At 41.8% G+C, this 27551-nt stretch overlaps 1 long non-coding RNA gene across 3 annotated transcripts in view; it reads right to left on the minus strand.

Moving 5' to 3' along the window:
- Nucleotides 1-223: 223 nt before the first annotated feature.
- LOC103667875 overlaps nt 224-27551 on the minus strand; it is a 309854-nt gene continuing 282526 nt past the window's right edge. For all 3 annotated transcript variants that reach the window (XR_005833275.1, XR_005833276.1, XR_005833274.1), the window contains one exon: nt 224-828. This is a non-coding gene — a long non-coding RNA (uncharacterized LOC103667875). The remainder of the gene's footprint in view (nt 829-27551) is intronic.

Consider the following 27551-nt stretch of genomic DNA (forward strand, 5'->3'; position numbering starts at 1 on the left):
CACTTTCCTTATCTTGTCCGGTACATGCATAGCCTGACCTTTATCCATACAACCAGAGCCTCACACTGGTGACTACAGATCCATGCAGCACTTGAGAATTTAAAGTTTGTTTTCCTTCCCTCCCTGCATCCCTCCCTTTCAGTTAAATTTTCCTGCTGCAGCTGTCTGAATACCGAGGGCTTAGAAGACATTCACAATGAGCGGAAGGGAATTAACAGTCAAGGGATTATTTTATTTCAATCCTCAAAATAACTCCATGAAATATATAATAATATATGATCCCCATTTGATAAGTTTAGAAACATTGAGACGTATTATCTTGCCCAAGACCACCCAGATACTAAGTGGTAGAAACTATTAGTTCAAGGTTTTCCCTAGATCGGGCTGCAGACACTATAGGGACATGAGTTGTCAGATGCCCTAGTTGCAGTGCTGGTTGGATCACTGCCCTCGGAGATAGGCTGTGATAGTCTTGGGAATGGTCCTGGGCATGTGAAATGTTGCCGTGCGTCTGAGCAAATACGAGAGTCGTCTCAGTTTGCTAGGAATGTGTCTTGGACCAGGCAGCTGAGGTGCTGGCCGGTGAGTGTGCTCACTCCCCTTCACGTGTTCATGTGTTCCACTTAGAACCCGTATTGTGGGGTCAATGCAGGACTCAGATCCAGGGAAGGGCACATGAATCACAGCTGCAAAACAATTCCATTTTGTCGGATACCAGCAGGCGAGTTAGCTTGAAAACAAATTATGCGTGCGAAAGGGCTGGATGAGTCCATGGTGGACAGGCCTGGAGTATAGCAAGTTATTTCTTGTCCTTAATTACACCGTCCTCTGGTGGGGACAGAAAACAAGGTAAATCTGTTACATTCTGTCCTGAGAGCTGAGACCCCCCTTTGATTATTTCAACTTTTAAAATACTTATGTTGTTCGAATGAATGTGATTGTTGTTTTAAATTTGTAAATTAATATAATTAACGACGAAATCCTAACTGAAGTGTGGGATTACATTTATTTGGCATCTACTCCATTAATGTCTAGCATCTAAAAAGCATTGTTAATCGTGTGCACACTGTTAATTATCTCAACATGTTTAATTGCTGTTTTCTTAAATAACTAGTAGGCCATATGTAAATGATCTTTCAAGCATTAACATTTCATTTTGTGAAAAACTAAAGCACTGATTGCGTGATACATTAGACTGAACATGATCTTGGGGCCATTCATGCTGTATTATGAAAATGGGAAACGCTTACCCCTTACCACCCCAACCTAAGACCCCAATGGCTTGGAAGCCAAACATAACAACACTTGCAAGTACTACGGAATTGTCAAAAGAACAGTAAATCTGCAACATAAATTGTGAAATGTATGTTAGAATTATATTTTTCCGGTTAATTTGCAACTTTTTGTCATGCTATGAAACAAAAATAATGATTTCTAATATTCAGGGAGCACTCACTATATTCCAAACCCTTTGCACAAGCTTAGTGCATTTTCTTCTTTTTTCCTCTCGTTCTCTCTCTCTCTTTCTCTCTCTTTCTTTCTCTTTCTTTCTTTCTTTCTTTCTTTCTCTTTCTTTCTCTCTCCCTTTCTTTCTTTCTTCTCTCTTTTTTAAGATTTATTTATTTACTTACTTGAGAAAGAGAGAGCATGAACAGGGAGAGGGGCAGAGGGAGGGGGCAGAGGGAGAGAATCTCAAGCAGACTCCCCACTGAGCTCTGGGCCCAACTCAGGGCTTGATCTCACAACCCTGAGTTCATGAACCTTGGGTTCACTGAAACCAAGAGTCAGACACTTAACCAACTGTGCCACCTAGGCACTACAAGCTTAGTGCATTTTCACTTTTCATTTCATTCTCCCAAAAGACCTATGATAAAGATAATGTGATTATCACCCCATTTTATAAACCCAGGCAGGAACAATTAGATAACTTGCCCAAGGTCACATACTGGTGTGGTGGCCATTTGGGATGCTTGTTTAATATTTCCTAGTTTCCTCCTTTCACGTGGGATTGCCCAGAGCCACATGGGTCTGGCATAAAGCAAGAGTCATAAACACAAGCTTTAGGAGGCCAAGAAAGACCCTACCAGGATCTAATCCTGTCCTGTCAAAAATAGGTCAGTGTTCTCCACCAACTTCCAGGCATAATACGGATCATGCTCCTGGGTGACCGCTTTATAGAGCTACTGACTCATGGGGTGCAGTCCTGCCTTGAGTGAGCCTATTTGAAACCCTGTAATGTTTCACAACCCTCTGATTCTCTATGTACTGTTCATTCTGCTTTGGAGAGAGTTTATCTGCACACCCCTACCATCACCATCAGCCCATCCCACCCTGCTTGGAAGGATCCGAACTATTCTTCAAAGCTTAGTTCACAAGTTCCACATTCTGTAAAGCTTTTCCTAATCTTCCCAAATTGTGTTACTTGATTCTTGTGTCGAATATTTCTCAGACAATAAACTTGTTGGCTGTACCTACCATATCGTATTTCTCCATGTAACCCTAGGACCTAGCAAGAGATCCATGAAGTGTCTTGAATGCACGAGGAAGGGCACATAGGAAAGGAGAAGGAAAGTAAAGGGGAAGAGGGAGAAGTGGGAAAGGAGAGAAAGAGAAAAGAAGGAAAGAAAAGAAAGCTTAAGTTCCAGCCACACCCACTTTGTAGTGCTGGCTGGGGCACAGAGCTATAGCCCAGACGGCCCCAAAAGGCTGTCCCCAGTGTGCAGAGCTGCTTTCTCTGTGACCATCCTATGACTACTGCCCAGAGGCTGGCAGTATCTGGGGAAAGAGGCTTCTCCCAGGATCCCTGAAAGATTGTTGCAGTGTCTGGGGTTCTGGTTGACAACAAAAATGGCTTATGGCAGTTATTACTTTCTACATCAAGAACTCGGAGCAGTCATGAAACTCCAACCCTCTCTAATCACAGCACCCTGCAGCCTCTGAGATCTGCCTTGAAACCTGAAAGCAGCCCCCCCTTGAATATCAATATAAGGAAAATATCATGGTACTCCTCAGACAGCTCTGGAACTCCTGGCTTGTGTTCTAGGAACCAAGGGTATAAACTCTCCAGAACATTAGAATCTTTATTCTAGAATCCTGGGTTCCCTGTCAAGACAAGTGAGGCCTCCTCTAAATGGTTAATATGGCTGAACTATAAATTATAGATGGTCTGACTGACGTCTCTTTGTCAGAGAAACTTCGAGAAGGAGAAGTCTTTCAAACCTAAGACCAAGCTCATTTCCTGGGGCTAAAGGCTTGGAAACTAGGACTTGCCCAAGCAACCAAATGCTGACAGAAATTGTAGTGAGGCAGAATGGAGCCCTTTATTTAGAGAAAATCTGGACCTTTCCAGTCTTTAGTGCACTGACATGGCAGGGGGGTGTTGCTGTGCTAAATGTTTTTTGTTTGTTTGTTTGTTTTAAGATTTATTTATTTGAGAGACAGTGAGCATGTGAGTGGGGGGAGGAGCAGAGAGAGAGGGAAAGAATCTCAAGCAGACTCCCAGCTGAGCACGGAGTCAGATGTGGGGCTTGATCCCACAACCCCAGGATCACAACCTGAGCCAAAGGCAAAAGTCCGATGCTTAACTGACTATGCCATCCAGGCGCCCATCCCCTGCTAAATGTTTTACACAATTATCTTATTCATCCTCATAACAGCAACAAATTCATTTTCAAATTTATTACGCCTGATTTACAGCTGGGGAAACTGAGGCATAGGGCCATGGCACTTGTAGGGCTGTGGGAAACAGATATTGAGATAGAGTTAGGAGTACAAGTTACTGTGAAGTCACACATGAGAAAGAACCAGGAAGGCAGCAGGACTGGTCAAGGGGAGTCATTGGGCAACTGTGTGAACTAGACAAAGACTAGTGCTAGTCCAACGGGGAGCACAGCAAAGACTGCCCAGCAGAGGAGGACCCTGCTAAAGGAACCCCTAGACCCCTGCACACCACTGTGCTTAGTCACGGGCAGGGGCTGCCTCTGCAGTAGTGTAATCTTGGTCTGGAAGTCGAGGTAGACCCTGCTCACAGCTGGAAAGTGTCAGCTCTCCACAGTCCTCTCTCCTGAGCAGGTGCCCCCAGGTGAAGGGGAAGCTGAGATGCATATCTCCACGTCTGCCACAGGCAGTGAACTTTCCGAATCTAATAAATGGTAGTGAGCGGTGGGGCCAGCATCTGAACCTAGGTGGTCGGACTCCAGCCCCAGCCCTTGTTGCCACGGCTTTACTATATTTGTCTCTAGTGCCAAGTTGCCAGTCCAGAAACTGCAGGTGCTTCCACCTCACTTCTCCGCCAAGCTTCCCTGTGCCCACTCGGCCCATGGAAAGGACCTGTGAGTCTCTCAGATGACCAGGACAGCTCTGCTGCTGGCCACCAGTGTAAAGTCCCAATGTGGACTCTTTGCCACTTACCCTTTGTAGCTGCAAAAGATGGGCCCCAAGCTCTTTGCAAAGATTGCCTGCTTTGTTGGCAGCTCTCTCTCCTTCCTTCCCTTCTAGGTCTGGATCACCCTGCTTTCCAGCCTAAAGTTTTCCAGGTAACAGGAAAGAAAAGCTAGTATCTTAGCCTTTGTCAATATCTTGACACATGAAACGCTCTCTTTATTTTTGCAGTTATTCTACTGGTCTTGTGAACCTCCTTTTTCATATCATCCCTTCTTTCAAAAAACTCAAGAACTGGTCTGAAGAAAATACTTGTGCCTACCTCATCCCATCCAAAATCAACCCTTCTGGCTGCCCCGAGTCCCAGCACCTTCCTTCTCCTGGTAAGGTGCGACATTTACATCGGAATCTCACCATGAATTAAACTTCAAAGTGCCCAGTAGCTGCTCTCTCTCTCCCAAAATGCCTATAGAGCCCTTCTACAAATAAAACCCTTGGTGGCCAGCCCTGATACAGTGCAACATGGCAGGCTACCTGCTCGGATGGAGCTGCAGAAGAGAAAGAGCCCTGGAACCCTTGCTACATTATCAATGAGCTGACCAAGGAGCCATCAGAGAAAGAGATGGAGAGGCACTTAGGGGAGATTGCCCCCTACCCTGATTGGGTATTGAATAGTTTCCAGATGAGGATGACTTTCTACACAGTGGTTCTCCTACCGAGTCAGCTGTCAGCGTAGTAATGTGATTCCTGTGCAGCCCCGAGTGAATAATGATAACCTGGCACAGACGCAATGACGCATTGACAATTTCAGGGCTGCTTCTGCCAGCCCCATCCGCCCCAGCCACTCACAGGTTTCAAGCCTCAGTCCTATGTGGTTTCTTAATCTTTCATGACCCAGGGAGGGGACAGCCAGCCAGCGGGGGTGTGGCTCTTGCTTCCGTAAGGTCATTACGAGCATGATGGAGTTGCACCTTGAATATCCTATCACCCTTCCCATATGGCAGCAAGGCATGGAGTCTGTCCACAGTGTGATACTGTTTTTCCCAATTGTTTTGACATTGAGGCTAGGCCTGCAGCAATAACCCAATGGAAAATGTAGCTAAAGAGATGGTAACGTGCCACTCGGGAAATGAAGCCGCATCAAAAATCTAATTTCCATGAACAAATTTTCAGAGCACTCACTGATGGGACAATCATAGTCACCTAAATCTTTAACTGAGCATTTACAAACTATAATTCCATTAGATTTTAAACCAGACTATACTTGCAAATGTGTGTTCATAGAAATCTAATTAAAATAACCTGATACCATATCATGTGAGAATTAAAAAAAAAAAAAAAGACTATAAGCTACAGCACAAGAAAAAGCTGTAGCTCTATTTTCCCTGGCGAATATTGAACCAAAGAGATCTTAAAGCCCTATTGGAAATTAGGATAAAACCTGAAAAAATTTTTGTGTGCCAATTTTAATCTTCCTCTTATGCAGGGGCATTGTCTTCACGTCTGTTGTGAAGGGCACACTCAGGGCCCAGTGTCTCCTTAGGGACCTCTTGCCTCGATCTCTGAACTGGGCCTCAGTGCCCAGTGGGGAGATCAATCACTCAGGCATCTCCTGGGACACCAGGTCAAGTGGCAAAAGTTCACTCTCCAGGATTCCTGGTCCTCAAGACCTCTGTGGCATCGATTGTCAACTTGACAAAGCAGCTGACTTTTTGTGTGCAATCCGCAGACAGCATAAAGCAGAGCAAATCACGAGAGGCCAACATTGAACCTCAGGCTTTCTCAAGAGGAAGAGTGATGGGGCATCATTCGGAGTAGGAGAAACTGCATATATCCAGCACCATTTAATAACTGCATGAACAGGGACTAGTTGGATAACCCTTCAGACCTCTGTTTGTTCATCTGTGGATGGGGTGGTTGCCCCATCTTGCATGCTCAGAAACGCTCCTCATCTGAGGGGGCGGCAAAGGCTCCCTGAGCCTGGAGCTCTGAGATGCGAGAGCAAGAGGGAAGCAGGGCACCTGGTCAGGACTGTTCCTGAGGGATGGTGTGGCTCGGGAGACCCCATAGCCCTGTCCATAAGTTACTAGAGGAAACAGGTCTCTGTCTCTGCCTCCACATGGGGGAATATAAATGGCACCAGCGTTAGGTGGCAGGGGCAAAGCCATTGTCCAACTGCTCATTATTCGGAAATCAAGTGCAATTTTCTAATATGGAGAAATTGCAGGTTGATGATGTGATCCCAACGGAAACAAAATATAGTGGCTGATCCCTTCCGTCATTCAAAGCCTGGTGTCAGCAGGGAATCCCTTTGCTGAGGGTTAAAATATGATGGTTTGAAAGGGTAGACTTTAAAACATAAATATCAGGTATTTGTGTTTTACTTTATGGAAATTCTTGACCATTTAGCTGTTTGGTAATTGCTATGCAGAGCTGAGTAAATATATGGTGAGTTCCAAATCATTCAGTACTAAGAAAATGGATATCTCCCTCTTTACCCTTGTTCTCTCTCTCTCTCTTTCTTTCTGTGTGTGTGTGTGTGTGTGTGTGTGTGTGTGTAACTTTTCCTTAGAACAAGTTCTCTGGACACTGTGGTTTTCCATTCTCTCTAGCTATGACTGGAGGTCAGCTAGAATGTTGTGAAATGTCAGAACTGCCAAATAGCCTCCTTAATTTCTAATTCAGAAACATTGACCAAAGTGATGAGAAATAGGAAGGAAACTGGATTTCTCTGAGCACTAGTTGATTTTTCTCATTACTCCAGCCCTTTCTCCAGAGCACATTGGACATCTCTACAAATAAATACTTGCATTCCCTCCCTTTCTCTCCATTGGCAGCTATCTCCAGGGTGGGCCAGTGACGAGGCAGGACCTACTGGGGGGAGGTTGACCCAGATGCGTTGCTATGTTGTGATTCAGGATCTTTGCACAGGCCATGCCTTCTGACCGGGAAACTGCCCCTACCTGCCACCCTTCTGGCCAAATTCTCTGTCATCCTTTAGATCTCATGTTAAATGCCACACCAGCTTTATCTGACCTCTATAAACCCTTGTGATTGGTTCTCACTGTACCCTGGACTTCTCCTTACAACTTATCATGAGGAGTAACAAAGGGATGGAATGGCTGGCAGGAGCCAGAGAGCAAGAACATGGGGGTCTTAGAAGGCCAAGGGAATCAACTGCCATTTAAATGATATGCACATAATGGTTCAGCCTCCTCTATAACATCAAGATAAGCAAGCCATGTGGGGGGCAACTTCCAAATAAAGATAGGTGGGATGGGCCTTTGGGGAAACTTATTTCTGTCTTCTCGCTCTGTGGAAATTTTTATTCTCCAAGCATCCGAACACTGCCCCAGACCCATTTTTATACTTATGTTGTATTTCAACCAAATTCTGCTAGATTAAATAAAATATATTCTGCCAGCTTTAAGATAATTTTCTGGCATGGATGTATTTCAAATTCCTACTCATCTTCTTTACCTTTGTTCTCAGAACCTACATCCTCTTACAAGTTAACTCAGCTCCTGAGTTAATTTGTGCTCCTTGATGCTAAGGTGTGCTCCTTGATGGCTTTGTGCACGCTGGCTCTGTCCATAGCTGGGGTCTGGCCCACCGCCAGCCATTCTCAGCTAGACCTTAGAAAAAGTGGTCAGGCCTTAGTTTGTGCTCTGGGCTTTAGGGGAGAATTAAAATCCAAGAGAATTAAAAACAAGACAAGGTCTCAATCTTTGAGAGGTCTGATCTTTAGAATAAGTCGTTTTATTTCTCTACTGTGAGGCAGACACTAACCTCTTGAATTAAATAACCAGAGCTCCAAACCACCTAGAGCAAGAGTCTTAATGACAGGTTCTGAGGGTGAGAGAGGAGCTCCTGAGTTTAGAATTAATCCTGAGTCTGGCGTCCAAAGTCAGACATCTTCATCTGTGGGTAGGTGCAGGTGGTATGTTCTCATGATGCCGCCATTTTTGTATCTTGCCAGGTTGGCTCTCCCTCTGATGTCCAAGTCACTCCTGGGGATTACTGACTCCTTCAAGAGATCAGAAGCCTCAGACAGTGTCATTTATTTCTAAGGGAAGTTGTGGCAGGTGATATGAGTTGCTAGGTACCAGGAATGACTGCATGTGGAAATGTGCCGTCCTCACCTGATAAGGAGTGCTACCCAACAGTTCCTCTGGGCTTTCACAGCTCATTATCACCTCGTTAGAGAGGATTGCAGGTTAAACTCTGGCACCAAAAATCCACTGTAGATTGGTCCTTAGTGACATGATTATTTGTGTTCTCCTCTTCAGAATTCAATTTACATGCTAATTACCTTTTGTGCACCTAAGTACGTTTAACACATTTACCTGTATATAGAAGTGATTCTCTTCTTCCTCCTTGAACTCCAATTTTGTTACGTTACCATCTCACTGAGAAGCAATCATACTCCTTGGGCCTTTTTAGCCCAGAATTGGAGGCACTCCTCTTTCAAAACTCAGGAAGCCAGGCTCATTAATTTCGCTTCCAGAAATGAGAAGCAAGGACAGAACTGTCTGCATTCCTCAACACGAGAGGGCTTTTTTCCTGCCTGAGTCATTTTGCAAGGCAATATGGAAATTGGTTGTCTAACATTCAATCCTGGAGATCAAGTGACTTCTCTCTATCCAAATGTGGCTCCAAAGTCTTCAAATAGTTACTAAGGGAACCATTTTGGCCTCTTTAGTGTGTTTGTGTGCAAGTGTTCTGAAGCACAAAATGCCAAACTGTGTGCATTAACTGAGGTCTGCTCCGTTGCAGATTTTACTCTACAGTTTTAATTCAAATGTAATTGACCATGACAATGCTGAAGGCGCTAAAACTCGCCCTTTATTGGAATTAACTACAAAACATTTCACCCATTGGTGAGATATGCTGCATAGGAAAGAAAGACTTATGCAAACATCCTGTTGAAAATTCATAGGAAAATTTCCGGGAAAAGCGTAGAAATGGAACTCAGAGGATAGTGGCACAAAAGTGAGGCCCAAAGACCACGTGGATCAGCTCTTACTCCTCTTTGATTTCCATCCTACATAATAAGACGGACTTGCTGTGACAAGAAGAGCTGCTCTTGTGATGCTGCTGCCTCCCAGTTGCCTTGATGCTGCTTTTCCCTGAATGATTTATAGATTCCACCCACACCAGGCATTCTACTAGGGACCTCGGTGTGGGAGTGAGAAGAAGGATGACATATTTGGGATTCTATGAAACCACTTTCAGCATTTCTCCTAAATTGGATCCTGCGAGTCTTTCTCGGAAAATGTAATTGAAATTGGAGTCTGTATCTCCAGTTGAATAAGACATTATATGAGAAACTTATCAAGACCCCGAAAGGCCAAATGGTGTTTGGATGGGTGTTTCAGCAGGGTAAGAAAGCCCTGATGTTGAACATGGGGTCTTGGAGACACCTCTTAAAGCAAGAAAGTGCAACAAAGCCACTCGGGATGACTTCATGGGATGCCCTGACCAGAAAGCATTTCTTGACCACCACCATCCCCACCCCTGCCCTCTGCCCCAAATGACTTCCCCAAACGTGCCACATAGGACTCCTCAGATTTCTATCACAACAGCTATGAACTAACTTGCACTTAACTTTTTACACAAGTATCTCTCTCACCAGAAAGAGAGCTCTTCAATACTGTAATTGTGTTTCCTTTGGCTTTATCTTTCCATTATCTTAGCACTTAGTAGGTATTCAATCAATGCTTGAGCTGAATAATAAAAGACCATCTATATTTCCTATGATTTATGGAAATAGGCTCTTGTTCTATTCTTTGCTTAGTAAGTTTACTTTCCCGTGCCCCCATTTCCCAGGCAGGTTAGTCTTGAAGGAAAATCTCTTACAGCCTTTATGTGACGCTCAGTTCTCTGTCCCTTGCTCCAGTGAGTACCACCACAGACTCGCGCGTCCAACTGATGGTGATATTATAGTGTCTGCTATCGTGAAAGGAAACTGGGGCATTCCACTTAGAAATCCACCCAGTTTCTGAGTTCCAGAGTTATCTGGAAGAGGGTTAGACAATCTAAGGCAAGTGTCTGTCTGCCATTGAAGAAATGGAAGAACCACAGGTCTGGACAGTTACAGAAGGAGAAATGATAGTTATCGCTAGTTGACCCCCAGGCACCATCCAGGTACAAGATTCCAGGAAAGCATCCCTTGAGTTTTCGTAAATGGTGTTGAGCAACCCCCTTAACAGACAGAGTCTATGCCCTGGAAGCCACTTGACTCTGGAAATTCTCACACTCTCACCATCTCTTGTGTAAAGAGATGAAGCTGGCAAAATCTGAGTTAATGAAGTAGGGGAAGGTGGGAGGTTGGGAGTGGATGGGGTAACAGGAAGGGTGGTGGTGTTTTGAGGGTAGGAGACCAATACAGAATACCTCTTATCTTATCCTCCATTCTCTGCTGCTGAGAAGTTACTGGACATTTCACAGATTGGCTTCAGGCAAGTAGGGCTTTATGGCTTGTCTAGCCTGATTTCCCCAGAAAAACTCTGCCCAGGAGTGAGCATGGGAGGGAGGTGATCTATGATGGGAAAGGGACCTATTATTTCCTGAGCTCCTACTATTGCCAAGCATTTTACACGCATTATTTCATTTAATATCCACAAAATCTTAGCAGTTAATATTCTTGTCTCCATTTTACAGAAGAGAAAACTGTGGCTCCTAAACAATTTATGTAAGATTTAAAAGTCATTATGTAGATGAACTGACTGCACTGTCTCATTCCAAAGCCTATGGTCCATTCATTTTATGAGGAGAGGGGAAAGGCAAAAATGAAAAAAATGCAAGGACAAAGAGAAAAGAAAGAGAAGAGAAAATGCAGAAAAGAATAATGGACTAGTGAGCCCCTTGTCCTGAGTCTGTATTGGAAGGAGGTCTCAGGATAAATGACAATGAGCAGATCTACTGGCCTTCTGATTCTTGCTGCCTTACCTCAAGCTAGTTCTCATCTATATTTGGTTCTTCGTTTCTTTCAGGAGGTCATCAGAATTTTGGTGAATTTCTGTACCAATATGATTGATGAAATAGGCACAATGAATACAAAAAAAATCACATTAATTTTTAGGTCATTCTAGTAAGTACGCTTATAGCTTCATAAGTTGCAATTCCTTATGGCAGAATGATTGTTTCATAACAACCATGACTTTTGTCTTGAGTCAAGGGGCATGACTTAGGACTTGTTCATGGTCAATGGTCATGGTCAATGCACACTGTCTAATCTATCCCTGGACTTGGGAGTCAGGAGTTTGGGTCCTGGTTCTCATACCCATCACTGGTTGAATAAGTTCACTTAGGAAAGAATGTTGAGATCCTGTTGTTTGTCATAGTCACTGAAACATCATTCCCAGATTGATTTTGCCTTTTTAAACTTGAATATATTCTGATTATATTGTTTTTTAATTTTAATTTAGCCATGTCTGTCCATTTTTTTATTGAGAATGCTTTTACTTATTCTAAGATTAGAAAATTCTCCTTCATGCATAAACTTTGTAAATTTTAATTTCTATTTTAATCATTTTTTGTGCAATTTTTAAAATATTTCAGTCCATAAAATTCATTTTGCGATATTGTATGAGGTAGGGATTTCATTTATTCTAGCAATGGTTATCAAATAATCAACCTTGTCCCTATTGATTTATGATGCTTCTTTTTAGGCTGAGGTACTCTTTTTCAGCTCAAATTTCTCGTCTATTATGCTATACTCTAGCCATTCTGGCTCATTTTATAGAGGGAGATCTTCTATAGGAATGTCTATAATTTATAAGTGGTTTCCCATTATTTGCCTTTTCCACCTCTCTCTCATTATTATTCTCTTTTGTCTGTTCTTCCTCCCTTCCAGGCCCTTCCAGCCAACGCTATAAATCTTTGTCTTCCTGCTATCATCCTTGGCCCTTTCCTCTGATTTCTGGAATAATTTCTCAAATATTTCCATCAACATTAATTCCATTTTATACACTGTCAATTGTATTCCTTTTTGATCCCAATGCTAATTTTAAACATGACGTATAAAGTAAATACATAAATAAGTAAACCTGACTTACAGCTTTTTTTGGGGGGGGTGTGGCAAACTTTAAAATTTTTAGCTTATGCTATTTTATCTCAAAATTTTGCCTTTTTATCTCACCTATTCTCTCTTTATATGTCATTTTCTTTTTTTATGGTTCCTCTTTATCTTACTGAGAATACAAATCAGATATTTTTTATTTTTATTTTTATTTATTTATTTTATTTTATTTATTTATTTTTTAAGGATTTCATTTTATTTATGTGACAGAGACAGCCAGCAAGAGAGGGAACACAAGCAGGGGAGTGGGAGAGGAAGAAGCAGGCTCCCAGCGGAAGAGCCCGATGTGGGGCTTGATCCCAGAACGCTGGGATCATGCCCTGAGCCGAAGGCAGACGCCCAACGACTGCGCTACCCAGGTGCCCCAAATCAGTATTTTTTAAAAACATGATCTATTTTCACAGCAACTGTCCAAGATATGTCTTTCCTCTGAGTCTACCACATCTGTTATGCTGCAGAATTTTCTCATAAGGCACAATATTACATATAATGAGGCAGCAAAATAGTTGGCAGAGATCCAAATCCTCTCAGCTCTTTCTTTGTAGCTTGTTGCCTCTGAAAGTTCTCAGGGAAAGACTGCAGAGAACACACTCGTATCTAATTTGTCAGTAGTCTCTACTTGGCCCATCTACTTGGCCCATCTACATGGCACTCTCGGGTAAGAGGTAAGCCCAGGTGTCTGGCCCCAAGGACACAGAAGAAAGTTGAAGTTTTGTACATGACCCTTTGCCCTCCCCCCACCCCAAACCAGTCAGATGCCTCCATCACTCAACTTCTCCAAACCTTTAATATAATAGTGAGCATGTGACTTTCCAAGAAAGAGAGAACGCTATTCCCCCGGGAAATGTCCTCAGACAAGTGTACCACCGTTTGAAGTCTAGATCATAATGAATGATAACACCCACCATTGGCCAAGCACCTACTGTATGCAAAGCACTGAGGAGTTTGCTAACACAAATCATCACTTATCGTCAGAAAGGGGAGGTTGTGTTATACCCATGCTACGGCTGAGGAAACTGAGTCTCAGAGATGTTAATTCTTAGTCAAGATCACACACCTTTATTCCAGTAAAACTGGAATTCGAGTTCAGATCTCTTTAATCTCAAACTGACTATATAAGCCAATAGACCTCCAAATGCTAAATAAAATAACCACAAATGTCCAAAACCAAAACCAAAAACCCTCAGACCATATGTGCTCTGTGATTGGTCAGCCAATTTATATCCGTCCTTAAGACAAATAAAAGAAAATAATTTAGAAATATGATAGTAGAGAGGTCCAAGAGAGGGCATTTACCACTTCATTCCAGATCATCTGCAGAAAGATTGTTTGCATTTTTATCTACCCAATTTTTCTTGAGCAATTGTCAAGTATTATCTCTAGATCTAAATTAATTAAAGTTGGCCAGAGGGGACAAAGACAAGGAAACACATTTCACAAGAACATATTAGATGCTGTTACCCACCGGTGCTGCTCTCAATCATTGAGGGAGTCGCGGAGGGCACCATCGAGCTGATTTTTATTCTCTGTCTTCCCCCGTAGTTCATATTCCTATTATCTCTGGCATCTCACATTCTTTCAGCTCTTCCATTTTAAACGGGCACATCTATCCCCAACCAGCTCTCCGCCTCTCTCCATCCCTTCCATGATATTTTAGGGAGCCGAGACAGGATTCCCTGCTTTTAATTTGTTGCCTTTCATTCCCTCCCCACGGCATCCCGACTCCTGAGCCCCCTCTCCATTAAACGGTTCAGGCAAAAGCTCTACTTAACTGACTAATAATCAAATGCAGTGGGCCCTATTCAGTTCCCATCTTATTTGGTTTCTCTGCAGAAGCTGACCCTGGTGTCGACCCCATCATTTCTGAAAACTTCTTTCCTTCCTCGATACCTTTGATGTGACTCTCTCTTGCTTCTCATACCTCGGACAGCTCTTTTTTTTTTTTTTTTTCTGTTTATCAAGCCTTCTTCCTTTTACTTCTCTAAAATGATTCTCAGTATCTGTCTCTACCTACTTAAAACTAACCTTATGAATACCAATCTTTTCCCAACTCTTAGCTCCTGAATCAATGAAATCTCCAGTTACCTACTGAACACCTGCATTTGGATATCTTCCAGCTGTGCTGACACTAACAGCTGTAAAGTCCATTTCATAGTCTACCCCTCAAACCTGGAGTTCATCCTTCGCCCAGTTTTGTGAAAGCGGTCTTGTGAGCCAGCTGAAGTACTCAAACCAGACAATCTGAGGGCTGCTCTGAGCTACTCCTTTTTGGTTGTTCCCCTCTTCTGCTCAGCCGCAAGGCCAGCAAACCCATCTCAACGGCCTCTGTCCTCCTCCAGGTGAAATCACCTCTCAACAGCACTGCCCCAACTGCTCACCAAATACACCTCTGCCTCTCCTCTTTGTCCCTCCCACATTTCCTCCAATGTCCTGTCAAGATGACCTTTCTAAAACACGAATACTTTCATAAAACTCCCTGATAACTAGGAATCTGATAGCTTCCCACTACCACGTTATTATGTTGCAAATTTCCATGGCACAAAGAATTCTTAATATACTGGCTTCAGGTTGCTTTTGCAAATTCACCTTTCTCCTCCTCTGAGCCCTCCTGTCTATGCATATCATAACTCTCCTCATTGCCTGTAACACGCTGTGAAACTTCAGAACTCCATGTCTGTGCTCATACTGCTTTCTTTCTTTATTATTCAACTCTGTTAAGACCCATTTCAAATGTCACATCCTTTCTGCTGTTCTCTGGGATCCTCAAAGGAAATCGATTGCTCACCTCTTCTCTGTGCAGACTGCCAGCATAGTGCCCAAACACAAGCTGTAGTATATAACTGGAAGGACTGCTTTTCACTCTTGTATCTCAGTATTGGTTAGACTCCATGACTGACTTCTTTACTCTTAGGTACTAATAATTTCTCTTGTTTCTTTAGTTTGCAAACATAGCCTCAATTCAGAAATTAGAAATGTCAAGTTCCAAAAATGTAATAATCTTCAAACACATTATCGGCTACTTGCAGTGGAAGAAGCAGCCACAGTTCTTCTCTTTTTATTAATCTTTTGAGGGAGACCAAAGAAGAAAACATGACAGGGAAGTTCTTACTAGAACTGGCAGCTCTACCAAATGTCTTTGCGGCCACAGGCCCCCCTGGCAAATGTGGACAGTGACTCCCTTGGGTATTTCTGCAGAACTTTGGAGGCCCCCACTTTTCCACAGTGCACTGTTGTTAGAGGTTTACATTCACTCATGCTACTGGAATTCCACCACCTTTTTACGTAGTGTTCTGAGAAGGGCACCAAATAGCTCTGGGCAGGTTCTCTCTTCTGTGAAGTATGCAGCTAGGTCCCAGAAAAAATGCTTATTCCTCTTTGCATTGCCAACAGAGGTGAATTACGTTGCTTCCCAGAAGCGCCAGCAACTTCCCTTCTTTGTTACTAGTGGAGCAGTTTGTTTTTCCTGCCCTTCACATACCCTGGCAGGATTCAGTCCCCTTTCAGCCTCTCTTACTTCTCAAGCCCTGTGTGAGGTTCCTGTGAAAGTCCCATCTCCAGCCTCGAAGGGAAAGAGGCAGCGACCTCACCCACCTAGTTCACCCACCCCCAGCCCTGGTGGGTACCAAGGAAATCAGGCGCCACATCAGTTCATGCCAAAAATATTTCATCATGAAATCTTACCTTTTTCTCCAGTTTCTCAATCTTTTATAGCCTAGATCTGTGTCTGGATTTGCTGTTTAAGATGACCTGAGTCATGAAATCAATTATCAGCTGTTTATTGCAGAATCCTGCCTTTTAGCATAGTATAATTCACTTTAGAAGTAGCATCTTTAGTACTTTGGTTTCTTGGTTAAAATTTTTATTTTAATATCCTATGACATGGAAATTTACACACAGGCTTAGAACACAGTTGGGAGTAGACAAATGCTTCTTCTAAGTGATCTCAAATCTGAATTAGTCCCACTTCCTGAGTCTAGTATCAACCAATCATTTACGGCATGAAGAGTGCATAGATTTTTGCTCCTGGGCTGTGACAGTTCAAAAAGCCTGGGATTGGCCTCCAGTAAGGAGGAGTGAGCTCTTAATAAAGTGATGTACCCCAAAGTAATAACTATGAACTCTGAATTAGCCTAAAAACAAAATAAAATGAGAGAAAACCACAAATACTCTTTTGAATATATCACCGAATTTGATTCACTATCATTATGTTTAGGATTTTTGCATTAGAACTATTTTATAGATGTCCAGTATCATAAAACCAACTTGTCCATTAATACAAATATATTTTAAATGATGTCATTTTATCATATAGGTACCCTCCTTCTCTTTCAAAACTGTCTTATTGTGAGTGATAACTTATAGGGTGACTCTAACAGTAAATCAAAGAGAAAAAAACACAACAAGGGCACCTAACAAAATACCAGAGTGAAACAGGAAGAGCACAGCGCAATGACTCAGAGAAGGAGCCATGCTCTGGGAATGATAAGGAAATTATCAACAATGAGTTGAGAATAAAATAGCAAAAGTATTTTGGCATCTTCCATAAAATAGAAGGAGACGTGTATTCTCAGTGAAACAAGTGTAGCACACTTTAAGCCAATGAGAAACAGAGACAGCCATTCAACAGAATGAGATAGGGAATGAAGACAGTGAGGTTTACAGGGAAATGGATGATAGGAGAAGGATTTGCAAGCCATCTATATGACCAAATAACAGAATTAAAATCCATGTTAGAGAATAAAAAAGAGAAGAACTGAAGTGACTGAACAGAACATCAGTAGGCCTTGCAGATCCAGGGCAATTTAAAACCACACATTCGACTTGCCTCCCTGACAACCTCACTAGAATGCATGATGAAATAGAAAATTGGGAGAAATCTGTACCACCACTTGGAACTAAGAAAACATGGCACTCAAAGGCAAAACAAAAATTTAAAGGCTTCGTGAACTAGAGTGCAAAGGCTCTGGATAAAACAAGAGCCAACTGGCTCTTGCAGAGCTCCCTGCACTTGGGAGTGGATGGAAGCCTCCAGCAAATCCCCATCATCAGTTCCAAGTTTCAAGAAGCAGGGCCTGAAGGCAAGTTTTGGCCATTACATTCCTCGGACCGTTCAAACGCAGCCCTGTGAGGGTCGCTGGTAACCAGCACTGCAGAACTCTTCTTGTCAACATTGCACCAAAGAAAGGAGGAGAATTTGCTCCAACTGGCTTGTAATGGGGGAAGATCGATCTCCTCACAAAATATGTATGCTAATGCAGGTATCTCTGAGCTATCACCACCAGCAGCAACAATGACAGCAATGACAAGGAATGAGAGAGAGAGAGAGAGGGAGGGAGGAAAAAGGACAGAGAAGGCCTTCACCAGAGCATGCAGATACATTACTTCTTTGTCCCTCTCTCCTCTACTCGGACTACTCTACCTCCATGGACAAAAGAAAGAGTCAGCAAATCGAAACATGTTCCCCTCACTCATCCAGCCCCCAGAAGCTCTGTGTGGTCTCTAACCATGCCCATCTTGATTTCCAATCTCAGACACAGAGATCCCTCCTGAATGAGAATGAACAGAAAACAAAACAACACATGATTTCTAAAGAAACTGAGAAATGACATGAAAGGTTGTTTTCTAAAACAAAGTATTCTAAGGACAAAAAAAAAAAAAAAAAAAGAAAACCTTCAAGAAATATTTTGCTTCCTATATTTATCAAGATCTGAGTTCAAAATAAATGTGTGAAAAGAAAAAAATGAACAGTGAATACTGTGTTCAAATGAAAAATGAAATTATCTGAAAGTGTAAAGTCAATGAAGGTCAGAAATATCAGGTTAGAAAATGTGGAAAACAAATAGTGGATTAAAAAATCTAGTTTGTAAAATATCAAATAGAGCTCAGCCAGAAATGGTAAGAAGATGAATATAAGTTCAAGAAGAGAATCTGTGGGGCGCTTGGGTGGCTCAGTTGGTGAAGCGTTTGCCTTCAGTTCAGGTTGTGACCCTGAGGTCCTGGAATTGAGTCCTGTGTTGGACTCCCTGTCCCGCAGGGAGTCTGCTTCTCCCTCTCCTCCCCTCTTGTGTTCTTTCTCACTATCTCTCTCTCTCTCTCTCTCAAATAAATAAAATCTTTAAAAGAGAGAGAGAGAGAATCTACAAAACAAAGACAGTATTTCTGTGGAAAGACACATACATACAAGAAGACTGCTACAGAACACATGAATAAGCAATAAATAAAGAAAAAAAATTCTATCGAGTTGAGGATTGAGGCTTAACATTGAAAATTGTATTAAAGAGGTCTACCCAGATTGGTGACAGTGAACTTTCTGAACCTAAAAAATTAAAGGAAAAAAATGAATCTGAGTTCTCATTTAAATGACTCACTGTGCATAAATATTTTCCTCTTCTTTCTCTCAGAATTTTATGAAAATGACAAAATTACTCTGAGATAGGAGAAAATGGTAATGATACAATATTAAGAAGAATGCCTTCAAAATCAAAGAAACATAGAGTATTTTTAGAAGATATTAAGCTAATGGAGTAATACTGATACCCAAACTTAATGTAGCTGAGGATCCTTGAAATCTATAAAATAGAATAAAAGGAATCTCTGAAAAATTGAGTTTTCCAAAAAAGTCCCTTGAAAACAAGATCATGGAAATCAAGAGCAGGGAGCTGGAACAGTGTGAGCAAACTTACTGTGTAATTGTAGGATTACAAAGTAATTGCTATGATCCCCTGCTCTCAATCCTGCTGTCTGCTATATTTTCCAAGTGGATAAAGCCTGCAGGACCACTTTTTATAGACTGTGGGAATTCTGCAAATTCTATAAGACAGTGACTTTGAGCTCTTGGTGTGTGGGGGCAGGTCCTCTTACATTGTCCAAATAGCCTTCTTCTGCACTTCTAAGTAAAGCCAGTCTGCTTTTACCTTCCCGTCCACTGGATGCAGCTGGTTTTCTGCACTCACTGCTGTGGCAGTAATAACGGTCACATATTAGGAAAGTCTCATAAACAATGATCACAGCTGAATCTATAAGTTCATTAATACATGGAAATGAGGAAGCCAAAAAATAAAAATCAGACATTGGAGGGAAAAAGTAATTTGAAAAACTTAATACCATGAAAGGGAGAAATCAAAATAAACAAACAGGATAACTAATACCAACAGGATCAGAGTCAGCACTGAGCACAGAAAGATTTCAACTATTTTATATTCGTATTTTCATAGAGATGAAAAGATACTCAGAAAAAATAGAAGCAATTATTTCTTTCTTTAACAACAGGATGACCAGGATTAAAAATTACAACAATAATACAAAGATTGGATAGCAGAATTGTCAGGGATAAAGATTATTTTGGTGATTGGGAAGATAAAACTGGAAAACTATTCCAAGGGACAGTTTAAAAAGTCAAATCAATAAGAATTAAAAGACACAAAGCAGAAGACATGGTGGTTATATCTATAACAGCCAATATCCTTTTAAGATTCCTACTGACATCCAACTTTTTATCTAAAACCCTGGAGTCTAGAAAATAGCAAACAAGACTAAAGGAGTTTGAGTGAAAAAATCCTATCCCTATCAAACTTTGATCCAACTCTGAGGGGGGAAAATGGACGTTTTAGACATCAGTGAAAATAAACTACATATTGCTTACCCTTACTTTTTCACCACACATATTCATTAATATACAAACTGAGAAATGAATCTTTTATGTGGAGGCTATATAATGACAATAGCAATTAACCTTAAATAGGTACAGATAACGAAGCTATAGAACTTAAGTACTTGAGTGTTCTCATTCTGAAAACTAAGGGTCCAAGAGGAAGAGAAAAATTCGAAACGTACTAGAATTCTTGCCCTGTTACAGGAGCCTAGGGGTAGGTTATAGTTAGCAATCCACTTTTGACTTTGGTAGGAAATTCTAAGTTTAAATGCATTTGCTTCAAAGTCAATGTAACAACTAGTAGAATGGCTATGTGGCGCCCAGTCCATGAAAACAAAAGCAAAAGGATCAACCTGATAAAACTCGGGAGGAGGAATAAGAATCCATTGTAACTGGGGCGCCTGGGTAGCGCAGTCGTTAAGCGTCTGCCTTTGGCTCAGGGCGTGATCCCGGCGTTCCGGGATCGAGTTCCACATCGGGCTCCTCCGCTGGGAGCCTGCTTCTTCCTCTCCCACTCCCCCTGCTTGTGTCCCTTTCTCGCTGGCTGTCTATCTCTGTCAAATAAATAAATAAAATCTTTAAAAAAAAAAAAAAAAAGAATCCATTGTAACTTAATGAAACAAAACCTGATAAAGAAGACACATATCCTGCATCCAGAAGTAGTGCTGATTATTTTTGATGAAAGTACTCTCATTTAAAACCACCTGGGAATATCAGATACAATGCAATAAAGTTTCTTTTACTTGCTTAGCTGAATTCTCAGGAACGTTAGAGAAATCTTGAAAGTCTAACATCTAAGACGAAAACTATAAGAGGGATCATAAGCAACTGAAGACCTGGCTGTTCTGAGGGCATATTTCAGTAATAATAAACCCAGGTTTGACCCTTAACCTCGGGGGAAAATGTCTTCGGTGCATATAGGTGAGGGTTAAACTGAATCCATATATGGATTCCCTTGCAGGGTTACACCTTCAAAGAGTTACCTGTTTTGAAAGACAAATAACAAGAAATTTTGATTGCCTTGATCATGGTGCTGGGTAAATAAAACTGTCCCTTCCAAAAAGTCATAATTGCCAGTCTTCGCCATACATAGGGAAGGGGTTTAAATTTATTTGAATGTTCCAGAAAGTAAAAATTCTGGATATGAACTTAAAGTGGTTCTAGGGCCTTGAAATCCTTTTCAGGAGAAAAAAGAAGGCAGCCTTCTCAACTTTGTCAGAAATAAATACTTGGTAAAAATGAGCTCCTACACGGAGAGTCACTGCAGCTAAAGTGAGTCGAAACAATTCTCAAGAGAATTAAATCTCCAAGGAGTTCAGACAGAGGAATTAATAGATACAGAACATAAAACCTTTACTTAAATGGTTTAAAGAAATAAAAGAGAATCTAAAATATGCAAAAGAAGATGCTATTTATGAGGAGCATTGAGTATTTGAAAAGTAAGCCAAATCGAACTTCTGGAAATTAAAACTTATATTCACTTAAATAAAAATTCAGTGAAGAGGTTAAAAAGCAGAATAGATAATGGATAGAGAAACGGTCAACTAAGAGAGTGATCTCAAGAAATTATCCAGGAGGCAGCGTAGAAATTAAACGTATGAAAGAGAGGTTGAGAGACAATGGTGGATAGACTGATAAAGACCAACTACATGCAACTGGAGTCTAGAAAAAAAAGAATAGAGAGAGTGAAGGAAAAACAATATATTAGCAGTTAATTCTAGAATCAATCAAATACCTTGCTTTTCAAATTTTAGAACTGAAACAAATCCTAATCAGGAAAAATAAAAAGAAAATGATATGTGAGTGTAAGCTACTGTAACAAACCCTAAAATTTTTAATGACTCAAACCTGATAAAAGTTTATTTCTTGCTCATATAAAATCCAAAATGAGTATGGTGATTATTGAGTGCCATCTATCATTTCTGCTCATATTCTTTTAGCTGGAAAACACACCACAAATTCCAAAGAAGGATGGGAAATGCAGTGTAGCTTTGCAGCCAGCATAAGTAAGAAAAGGACATTGATGAATGCATAGTACTTTATCTGATACATCTTACCTTTCTCATCATGAAATATTCATTTTATCCTTCCCCTGTGCAAAGAGATAACCCAAATGCCTATCCAGCCCTTGAATCTGGTTCAAAGTTCAGTATTGCCAGGGGATTCTCATTCTTCCCACCAGGTTTGTTTGTAGCTCCCCATGGGCCAGTGATCTATGCATAAAAATAATATGTTATCTGCTCTCTCTTATACGCAAAGGTGGAGAAGGCACAGAGTCTCCATAATAAATACTTTCATTGTGAAAACGTGAGTCACTTGTTCATGGGACTAATAAAATCTGACTGCTCGGGCTTTGTGAAAACCACCTCCTCGTCTGTGGCAAAAGTTCTTTGGAGTGATTTTCATTCTTCTTTCTGGCCCTGTGTGAGGTGGGTGAAGGCACACGGGTTCTAGCAGATATTAGGAGTTATTATAAAGTTAGGTAGTAACCCAACTGGACTACTAACACTGCGTTCATAAGAGTGCCAACGTTTTGACGGCGGCACTTGATGATGGAACAAATCTTTTTGTATTATTTAAGGTGCTTTGGAGCATCAAAAAGAATTCTAATTTATTTGTAACATAAAAGGTACAAAAATGTATAGAAATAGATGAATAGATCTTTGAAACAAAACAAGAGAGCCTAGGTATATATGCCAATTAAATACACGCAGAAGGGGCTTTTTTCAAATCAGTGAGGAAGGAATAGATTATTCAATTATTCAATATGATTCATTTGGGAACAAGATATAAATACTTCACACCATTCACAGAAACAGATTCTAGATAGATACAATAACTTTCCCTTTTTAGTGCTATAAAATACACTATAAAACGCATCAGAGAATATTCTCGCATTCTTATATAGGGTACGATCTTTCCTAATCAATATATAAAAAAAATTCCAGCAGCTACAAAGCAAATGATTGACCAATTTGATTATATACCTTTTTAATAATATTGTTTTACTTTTTTTTTTTTTTTTTGCAGAAGATGTAATAAACAAAACCAGCAGGCAAGGAAGCCTGGGAAATATAGTCCTCTAAAATACAGAGCAGGGGGAATAAGGGGAATGGATTTGATAACAAATAGACAAATAGAGTGGGGGCAGAGCCTGTTCTAGACTGAGGAATGGAGTTCATTAAACCAGCTGGTCAATTTACACGAAAGGCAACTCTTACTAATAGACATCCCAGAATAGGGAAAACTTACCGGGCCACTCAATACCCATCAGTGCTATCAGTTATGGAAAAAGACAAGATTGAAAGCAATGACCTCAGATTTAGTGCTTGAGATCATCCTTGTTTCAAATGTGGAACATTTTGCTTACATGAAAGACAATGGTTGTGTCTATTTCAGGCTGAGAAACACACCAGGCCCTATTGAAAACCATGTAATCACAACGGGCCACTTAAATTTGAATGGTGCTTTGATATCTGCACAGAGCTCTCCCTTGTGTTATCTCATTTAATCCTCTCAAAACTATTTGTCTGATAATATCAACCTTCTTTATCTACGAGAAATAAATGCTGAGAGAGAGTTAGACAACTTCCAGAATGTCAGACAGTGAGCAGAGGAGTCAGGATGCAAATCCAGATCTTCCCCCAACATAAAAACAGTAACATTTCTACCCTGTCACAGTGACCTCTCCTTGTTTATTCAAGGGAGTTTAAAAGAGTCTATAAACAAGTTTCAAAGACATCACAGTTTGAAGTAAATGATTTGCAACACATGCAATCCACAAAGCATTCCTGAGCCTACACTCTGTGATGTGCTCCTTTGTACCAAGATGAAAGGCAAGCAGACAGAAAAATAGGTAAATGACAGAAACGGACAACTTCCATTGATAGACCGGTGATGCGTAGTAAGGAGGGCACGTATTGCATGGTGCACTGGGTGTTATACACAACTAATGAATCATCGAACTTTACATCGGAAACCAGGGATGTACTGTATGGTGACTAACATAATATAATAAAAAATCATTAAAAAAAAAAAGAAACGGACAACTTAAAGATAAAATATATATAAATCCCCAGAAATATATTAAATTCTGTTCTCCCATACAGATAATTTTAAAATGCAAATCGAAAATTTGCATTTCATGCCTATCTATTTGGTAAAGACCAGGTTTGGTTCTATTCGGTGTTGGGTATTTATATATGTGAATTTTATAATGATGCTTCATTTTGGTAATCTACATTTTGGTAAGACTACAAAAGAGGTAATACCGATGGATTAGCAATTGATTAGAAAGCAGCTAATGTGGTATTTTCTAGTAACCAAGACCAAGAACTTGCTGGAGAAGAAAGTAAGGCTTTGCCTCCCGTTCCCATTTCTACTAGAAAAGATCTGAGAATATGTTAAATCTCTGGATAAGAGTTCCTTAAAAAACATAAAACAAAGATTGTTCTGTCAAGGAGGAAGGAGGGTGAAAGAGGAGAAAGAAGAATAAGGAGGAGGAGGAAGAGCAAGGAGGAGAAAGGAAAAGAAAACAGTGATAAAGGAAAAATCGAGGCATTGGGACATCCCTGTTGTGTGCTGCAGGCACAGGCAGTGTGGGAAGCAGCTTCGGCCTGAAATCTCTTCCACCTCCAATTATCTATGTGGACATGCACCCTTTACATAATGCATATGGCTCCCAATCTATTCATCTACACCAATATTATAGAGTTCTGTGAAAGCTAAAAAAAAGTCTGAGTGAGGCCCCTGAATGGGAGACATCTGCTCTTACCATTGTATAGGGTTTATTCTGCCTTTTCTGCATAGAATACCTCAACTTGCCTTCAAGGGTCTCCTCCCCCAATCCTTAGGTAATATGGCTGCAGGGACCTTAGGCTCCCTCCTGCCCCCCCTTCCCCAAATAGTCATTTTCTGTCTCCTCTCTCCCGTCTTTGTGTCTGCTCTGTCTTTCCCAGTTACTGAGGACACGTTTCTGCAGGGTGCGTCAGAAACTGGCGGTGGGTCCTGCTGTTTGTATCTGTCAGTTCAGAGAGCAAAGGAGAGACGTTTTATCAAAGCCGCCTCCGAAACTGCGTCCCTTGGTGGTGCCTGTGCTCGCTCCAACGCCAAAGACAATGACTGTCCCCTCGGGTGAGGCTCTGCCGCTGGGCCAGCCAGCTGGAGCTGCAGCCGCTCCGTAATATCACTGCTCCCACACTAACTTTGCTGGGGGGGTTGGAAAGGAAGGTCTATTCCCGGGAAGAGAGGGTCCTGGAAGAACATATCAGGTAGGCGCTCACCACAGAGAGAAGCCTGGAAATAGAGTGCCATGAAAGACAAAGGAAGGAAAACACCAGAATCCTTTCACGAAGGATGGAAATTGTTAATGGTGACAAAGCCTGCAGGGTACACAGGGTTGACAAGAGTCCTTGGAGTTAGCGGTGAGGCAGTCACAAGGGGTCTTGGCAAGAAGGCTTAGGTGACCCAGGGAAGAAGTCAACATGCAGTGGGTTGAGCCCGGTGTGAGGGGGACGGAGCTGACCACATCTAGGCGGCGAGAATGCTATTAACCCGGGCAGAAGGAACATGTGAAGGTTTGACAAGAATGCTAATGATTTCATTTGTGTTCTTGCTAAAGAATGACCGTGGTCAGAGGCTAATAATCTCTTGACTTTACAATCCCTCATGTTCTACTGTCTGGAACTGGAAATTGAAGAGGCCCTGAGCTGACATCGGGGAGAGGCCAACACTCCTTGTGTTTCGGGGATTCTGGAATTCCCACGTGTTCTTAGGAAAGCACATCCCTTTGCAACCCAAAGAATGTATGCAGTGACCACAAGGAATAAGGAGCCCTCACCACAAAATTATTCACAACATCCATACCAGTAAGTTCATCTATACTAACAGTGCCATGTTTGTTCAGTTCCCTGAGCAAGGCATATTCCTTTACAGTTATAAAACTTTTTCTCGCCATCTGTAGCCTCCTTCCTCCATCAGTCTGACCAAAAAAAAAAAAAAAAAAAAAAAGCCCTCTCCCCTCTAACACTTTTCATTGTGGAGGTTTTCTGGAGTTACCCAGAACATTAATACTTTTCTCTCATCCTAATTCTGCATCTCCGAATGCCCCCCAATACAACAGGGGTATTATCTTAGGATGGCTCGTGCACTCACCTGACTGATGCCCCAGCTGCTACACTGACCAGGTCAGGAAGCAGGGCAGCCATTACAGAAGCTCGCCTGTGGGGTGGGGGGTGTGGGGTGGGGGGTAAGGCACGAGCAGTGCTCAGGGACAGCACTGCACTTCTTCCCTAACTGGCTGCCATACAGGCGTTTGCACACCTACAGGAAATACCTGTGGCATGAATACACCTACATAAGATGCCTTGGCTCCAAGCAGCTGCGGGAACCATCTCAGATTCTGTCTGCCGCACTGAGCTTTCCCTCCACGCGTGAATCACCGGCTGGATCCTCCGGCTTGCTTCAGTTACTATATGAGACAGATCAGGACTCAGTTCCACTCACTGTGCTCCATTCCACTGAAGAAAGGTGACCAAGATGGGGCGACTGGGTGGCTCAGTCGGTTGAGTGTCTGGCTTTGGCTCAGGTCATGATCTCAGGGTTGTGGGGTCGAGCCCTACATTGGGCTCCATGCTCAGTGCAGAGTCTGCTTGTCCCTCTCCATCTCCCTCTACCCCTGCCCTCGCTCATGCTCTCTCTCTCAAATAAATAAATAAAATCTTAAAAAAAAAAAAAAAAAGGCGACCAAGAGCTACAAGAACAGATGGGATTTGCTGGCATTTTGGCTTAGCACAGGGGAATGTTATACGTGAAACCAGGACACTTGAGGGGGAAAGCCTGAGTCTCAGCTGGAAAGGCTAGAGGCCACATTTGGGCTTCAGCCCTGCAGAGGACAGGGTGGGCCAGATCTTTCTAGAAAGGGTGGGGTGGAGGAGAGAAAGCAGAAGGCAGGGTTAGCAATAGTTTGTGCTCATGCATGACACATCTGACTTTCCTGAGAATAAGCTGGCATTTACCTAGGGATCAGTGACAATAGTACCCACTAGGAAGGGGTGAGATTGGCAAGCCCTGCAAAGAACACCTTATTACCTCTGTTCGGGGGATTTGCCCTGACATCTTAGATCTGTCAGTGGGAGAAGCAAGGAGTGATGGTTAAAGGCACAGGCTACAGAGTTCAGTTCCACCCCTTACCACCTGTGATCTTGAGCAAGCTATTTAAATTATTAACATTTGGTTTTATCATGTAAAACTTAAAAATTAAAAGTCCTAGCTGATAGGGTTACTGTCATTATAAAGCATATGAAACACTTAACATAGGAAGTGCTTCACCATTACCTAGTAGGTGTTCAATGGACAATTATTACGTGGAGGGTTTGCAGATTTCAGGATTTCCAGAAATTTCTGTTTTTAATTTTGGGTAACTTTTGTGTTTGTTTG

The sequence above is a fragment of the Ursus maritimus genome, unplaced genomic scaffold (assembly GCF_017311325.1).
Source record: "Ursus maritimus isolate PB19 unplaced genomic scaffold, ASM1731132v1 scaffold_7, whole genome shotgun sequence".
Lineage (NCBI taxonomy): Eukaryota > Metazoa > Chordata > Mammalia > Carnivora > Ursidae > Ursus > Ursus maritimus.